The sequence below is a fragment of the Eucalyptus grandis genome, chromosome 8 (genome assembly GCF_016545825.1).
Source record: "Eucalyptus grandis isolate ANBG69807.140 chromosome 8, ASM1654582v1, whole genome shotgun sequence".
Classification (NCBI taxonomy): Eukaryota; Viridiplantae; Streptophyta; class Magnoliopsida; order Myrtales; family Myrtaceae; genus Eucalyptus; species Eucalyptus grandis.
Window position 1 is genome coordinate 61,393,195 of NC_052619.1, and position 6,204 is coordinate 61,399,398.

Consider the following 6,204-nt stretch of genomic DNA (forward strand, 5'->3'; position numbering starts at 1 on the left):
AACCCAGACTTTGATATTGGTTATTAAGAAACCGTATGCCAATTTTAGAAAAATAACGCGAGTAAACAATCCACCCAGAGAAAATTTATTATTGAAATTCACCCAAACTTGAGTTATGTGTTCATGCAGAGACACTCTGCGAATCCACTAGATTTCGAAAAAAGTTGGAATACAACAATGATTTTCTTTTAATATCAGGGCCAAATTACTTTTTTCTTTTATCTTTTTCTTTCCTCTCTATTTTCTTTTTCAAAACCTTGTCAACTAGCATCTAACTATCATTGGTATAGGGTGCAGCTTTTAACCTAAAAGCAAAATTAATATAAAAGGCAAAAGCCCTTTATAGAAATTTGGCCTCATTCACCAATACCCATGAATAGATTCTTCTTGCCCTGCTCATGGAGAGGATGGCGGTGTTATGTCGTGAGTGGAGGAATAAGAATATCCACCTTTTCCTAGTGTTATGGACTCCTCACGCCTTGGTAGTATGTCTGGGAAAGTGACATACATCTTCTTGATCTTCTCTTCCTCCTAGTTCCAGGCCGTGGTCAAAGGCAATAAATATAAAACTGCATATATTCATTATACTGGAAATGTTAACAGCAAATAAATGTAACGCAATAAGGTGCTGGAAATTGAAATATCAACAGCAAATATTTGTTCTACTGAACAGACGATAAAGTTAAAACCGTCTAAACGAAGTTACTGAATGAAGCGGACCCATAACTTCCCCATACAAAATTACAAATAGCTGTCCACATTCAAGAAATTATTTATATGATTAATTCTTGGCCTTATACCGAAAGGAAAAATTGACGTCATAGAAGAGCCTTGTGACGTACTGGGTGATGCAAAACCCAAGTACTGTTTCTATGATAAAGATCGCTCTCGAGAATCTGCCTTGGAAATGGGTCAAGGTCAAAGGCCGCTTGTCCTTTTCTTTATTGGCATGGGGACCAAATGGGTCAGATAAGCATCTGCGTCTTGATCCAAATTCAAATCAATTGTCGCGTGGATGCGTTGCTGTTGCAGCCTTAGTGGTTTAGGAAACTAAACTCACTTCAGGACAGATACCTAAAATGTTTGACTGTCATTGTGATTGTTATCTTGTTTGACTGACTCGGGTTTGATCACCTCAAACTCCTATGTATCGATGGAAATGAGACCAGCAAAACAAGTTAGTAGCAACCGCAAGGGCATCTGAGAATGGCCAGCGATCAGCATCGGGTTCCGCGAGTGAAACTCGGAACTCAGGGTCTCGAGGTTAGCTTTAAGAAATTACATCGTTTCTTGGTTAGATTCATTTGATGTCTTACAGTTGCAGCTGCTTCCTCATATATATGGAAATCTTCTTCTTTCTTCTTCGAATGATTGCAGGTTTCCAAGTTGGGTTTTGGCTGCATGGGACTGACGGGAGTTTACAATGATCCGGTCCCTGAGGAAGTCGGCATATCGATCATCACTGACGCGTTCACCAAGGGCATAACGTTCTTTGATACATCTGACGTATACGGACCCAAAGTCAATGGGACTCTAGTCGGGAAGGTGGTGCAAAAAATCGGAATATTCAAATTCTTCAGCCGATTGAATTTCAGCGACATTGTAAAATAAACAATTTCATATGTACAGGCATTGAAGAAGTTGCCACGAGTGGAGGTGCAGTTAGTCACAAAATTCGGTGTGGCAAAACTGGAACCCGGCAATCTGGTGGTGAAAGGGACCCTGGATTATGTCTGCTCGTGTTGTGAGGCGAGCCTCGAGCGCCTTGGATTACATCGATCTCTACTATGTGCATTGGATTGACACATCAGTCCCTATAGAGGAAACTGTAAGTTTTGATTAGCAGGTTCCTCATCAGTTCGATAGCAAGTACTCCACTAGAACTGGCTTAGGATTCACTAGTTTGCGATAATCACAGATGGAGGAGCTAAAGAAGTTGGTGGAGAAGGGAAAGGTGAAGTATGTCGGCTTGTCCGAGGCAAGCCCCAACACCATAAGAAGAGCGCATGCTGTCCATCCCATTATGGCCTTACAAATGGAGTGGTCGCTCGTGATATCGAGCAAGAGATCGTCCCACTTTGCAGGTAGTTACGTTATATTGCTGTCCTATCACTTTCAGAACCAAAAAACAAATGAGAACAGAGGAAACACTTCATAAGTTGTATCGTTTGGTACTTTATTAACAGCGTGATAGTTTGCTGGACTTAATTACTGGGGTTTTTCTTTTGGTCGGCCTGTTGAATGTTGAAGGGAACTCGGGATCGGCATTGTTCCTTACAGTCCTCTCGGCCGCGGGTTCTTTGGTGGTTAGGGCCCAAACAGTTTTCTGGTATGTAACTGCTCCGTTTTTTACATTCTTTGATTAGAAAAATTATGTTCACTTCCTATTCATATCACGGTCTTAAAGCTTCATTCACTAGTCGACCTTGCTAAACCTTTTGATTCTATTTCTTTCTCAGGAGAGACATCTTCCAAGGTTCCAAGCTGAGAATTTGGACAAGAACAAGATCTTCTATGCACGAATTGAGAAGCTAGCGGAGAAGCACAATTGCACCCCCACGCAACTCGCACTTGCTTGGGTTCTTCATCAAGGCAAAGATGCTGTGACTATTCCAGGTCAGCAGCCAAATTTGTGCGCCATCTTTTCAATTTGAAACATATGACATTAATTCAACACTTTTTCCCCAAAATTCTCAGCTTATCAGCAGACACGTTGCATTATAAACAGTCAAAAATGTATGCCGTATCTGCAGGAACCACGAAGGCAGAGAATCTGGACAATAACATTGGTTCCTTGAGAGTGAAGCTCATGGAGAACGATTTGAAAGAAATCTCAGATGTCATACCTATTGACAGAGTTGCTGGGAGTCGGATGAAACGAGCACCATGCTCGCTACTCATGGAAGAACGCAAATACACCCCCAAGAGACGGCAATTTTCCAGCTTAAGACTAGTATTGCATGGTCCGTGAGGCATTGTTATGGCTCTCTTGCCTTTATGACTGTATGTGACTGAGGCCAGAAAGAATCACAAAATAGCTTGAACATAAAACCAGGGAATTTTAAGTGCTTGCTCTGTATCAAGTATAGGTGAGAAAATATGTACTATTTTCTGGAATAAGAAATTATGAGCACACAGAAACATCGAGTGTCTTAAGAATAGACTTGACAGATAAGAAGTACATGTGTACTTTAATTGATGTGGGCCGAATGATCATCTATCATCAAGTCTGTGTGTGCCAAAAGTTCGGACCACGGCACTTGCTCCCTTGATCTAATTACATTTTATCTACTTATGACTACATTTCCTACCTCGGTTACTAGATTGATGTGTTAACTAAATATAATGCGTTTCAGTTATAACGTCTAGTTTATGTATTATAGAACCATTGAGAAGAGCGGCGACAAATAAATGAAATTCGAAAATATTAATTATTTATCTGATGGGATAATAACACCATAAGAAGAGTGCATGCAGTCTGTTCCATAAAAAACCATCTTAATCAGGCGTGCCTGGCTCGAGTGGAGTCGCCTAAACCAGAAACTGTTTGCATTTGGTGACATGAGTAATTGAATTCATGAGTACAAAAGAAGCCAATGACTTAGAATTGCCTAATTTGGTTTTATTCTTATTCAAGCTATTCTGAGTTTTATTTTCTGGCAGCAGTTTCAAGGAGCAAAAGAGAGCAGAGAGCCCAACATTGCTTCATCACCACACTCAAGAGAAGTCTAATTAGCCGACGGTTTCCCATCTCTCGGGGGGGTGTTCGCGTACTTCCACGAGCGGCGGACAAAGTGCTCACTGATTCTGTCGCCGCCAATGTCATCAATTGGCACAGCATCTGAGATCTCTTTCACGTCTTCCTCTGTAAGCTTCACTCTCAAGGAACCAATGTTGACATCGAGATTCTTGATTTTCGTTGTTCCTGCAGAAACCGCATAATTTCAAAACAGATATCCCAATTCATGTTATCTGTGTTAATGATGTCGTAAACATCTGATCCTTACCAGGTATAGGGACAACATCATCTCCTTGATGGAGAACCCATGCGAGTGCAAGCTGTATAGGGGTGCAGTTGTGCTTTTTCGCTAACTTCTCCATTCGAGCATAAACGACCCTGTTTTTGTCCAAATTCCTGCTTGAAACCTAGGATATGTCATTCCCTGAGAAATGAGGGAAACAAATTAGCGAGGATTAGTGAAGAAGCTTTAAGGGCATCTAAGAGAGAAGAGCCCATTTAACCATTAACATACCAGAGAACTATTTGCAGGCACAGTTTCTGTGACTCCCTTGCCCCCGAAGAACCCTTGACCGAGAGGGCTAAACGGAACGATGCCAATTCCGAGCTCCCTGAAAATTTTGAGAGGCGGGCCAAAAGATTTAGGAAGGAACAACATACAAAGCGAAAAGGCTGTTTTTTGGAAAGCAACTTAGGAAAGAATTTGAAGTCTCCTCTGATGGAGATGAACAACAATATACCTGCAAAGTGGGACAATTTCTTGCTCGATTTCGCGAGTCCAAAGCGACCACTCCATCTGTAAGGCCGTGATGGGATGAACTGCGTGCGCTCTCCGTATGGTGTCAGGGCTAGCTTCCGACAAGCCGATATACTTGACTTTTCCTTCTTCCACCAACTTCTTCAGTTCTTCCATCTGCGTTTTTTCAAAACCAGTTGGTTTTATGAATTGCTGATCGCTAAAGCCCATTTAGAGCATCCACAATCATACACGAGCAGGAAAAGTTGCTAAACAAACTTACAGTTTCCTCTATCGGGATTGATGTGTCAATTCGATGCACATAATAGAGGTCAATGTATTCAACACCAAGGCGCTCGAGGCTCGACTCACAACACGAACGGACATATTCTGGCGACCCCCTGATCACGAGATTGTCTGCCTCAATTTTCACAATACCGAATTTGGTGGCTACCTGCACCTCCTCCCGCGGCAACTTCTTCAATGCCTGCGTCAATGATATCATGAAGTTTTTCTAATAACCATAAAACTAAAATGTATCGGTCAAAAGACTAAATTACTGGTTTTTTGTGGGTTTCGGTTTAATCACGTTACCTTTCCAATAAGAAGCTCATTGATTTTGGGTCTATATATATCTGACGTGTCGAAGAATGTTATCCCCTTGGCGAAGGCGTCGGTGATGATTGAAATGCCGACTTCCTCCGGGACAGGATCATTGTAAATACCCGTGAGTCCCATGCAGCCAAAACCCAACTTCGAAACCTGCAATTATTCGAAAACAACAGAAGAAGAAGAAGAAGAAGAAGAAGAAGAAGAAGAAGAAGAAACCATTACTCATACATCTCGGCATGAAGCAGCTTAAATGAATCCGCAAGAATTTAATCAACAGGAGAAGTTTCAATACAAACCTCAAGACCCTGAGTTCCGAGTTTCACTCGCGGAATCTGAATCCCCTGATGCTCAGCCATCTTCGGATGATATCTTAAAGTTGCTACTTGCTGTATTTTCTGGTTTCGTGATCGTTATATTTCGTGCATATTTATAGGAGTTCAGGCGGCAAGGATAAAGAAAGGGAAACTTTAAATTATGAATAGCAAGTGGTAGTACGGATGGAAGGCCGCGTTTGACCATGACTTACCCACCACGTGAGCAGACGTGTCTTGAGCTGTTGGATACTTGCGTTTCGCATCATCCACTACGTCGCGAGCATTTGAATTCTTTAAAAAATTTCTTATTTTTTTTTTTTTTATTTCCCTTCGCCAGACTGCATTCTCGACAGTGGCTGGTAGGGGCGTTGCTACTAGACGTGGCCGGCTCACAATAGAAAAAGAAATCGGAAAATGAAAAAAAAAAAAAGGGTTCCAAAAACTTATTTAATTTTTTTTAAATTATACATATCAGCACTGACTATTTAACGCAAAACAATTAAAATCCATTTTGGTGATTTTCGACTAAAATTGATCGAAATGACTATATCGACAAATCATTAAGAGATTTAGGATTAATAACAAAATTTTAAATTTTCAAACTTCTACTTGGCTTCATGCATGCTATAGTTGGATTTTTGCTCAACAATAAGGTTTATTTAGTTTATATTCACATTTAGCAACAAAAAAAGAAGAAGCAAATACTATAGTATATATCATTGCCGTCCAGTTAAGAGATAATATTATCAAAGGAAGGAGCCTTTGTTTTTACGAGGGTTTTTGTGGCCTATTTGTTTAATATA

At 40.8% G+C, this 6,204-nt stretch overlaps 1 non-coding gene and 1 pseudogene across 1 annotated transcript; one reads left to right on the forward strand and one right to left on the reverse strand.

The window, feature by feature from the left end:
• Positions 1 to 996: 996 nt before the first annotated feature.
• Positions 997 to 3,388, forward strand: LOC104415444 (annotated as a pseudogene).
• Positions 3,389 to 3,651: 263 nt separating this feature from the next.
• Positions 3,652 to 5,485, reverse strand: LOC104430067. Its single transcript, XR_005545986.1, has 7 exons — positions 5,384 to 5,485; positions 5,070 to 5,237; positions 4,759 to 4,962; positions 4,480 to 4,652; positions 4,254 to 4,350; positions 4,008 to 4,163; positions 3,652 to 3,925 (listed from the first exon to the last, which is right to left on the reverse strand). It is a non-coding gene; the product is annotated as a probable aldo-keto reductase 1 (transcript).
• Positions 5,486 to 6,204: the final 719 nt, after the last annotated feature.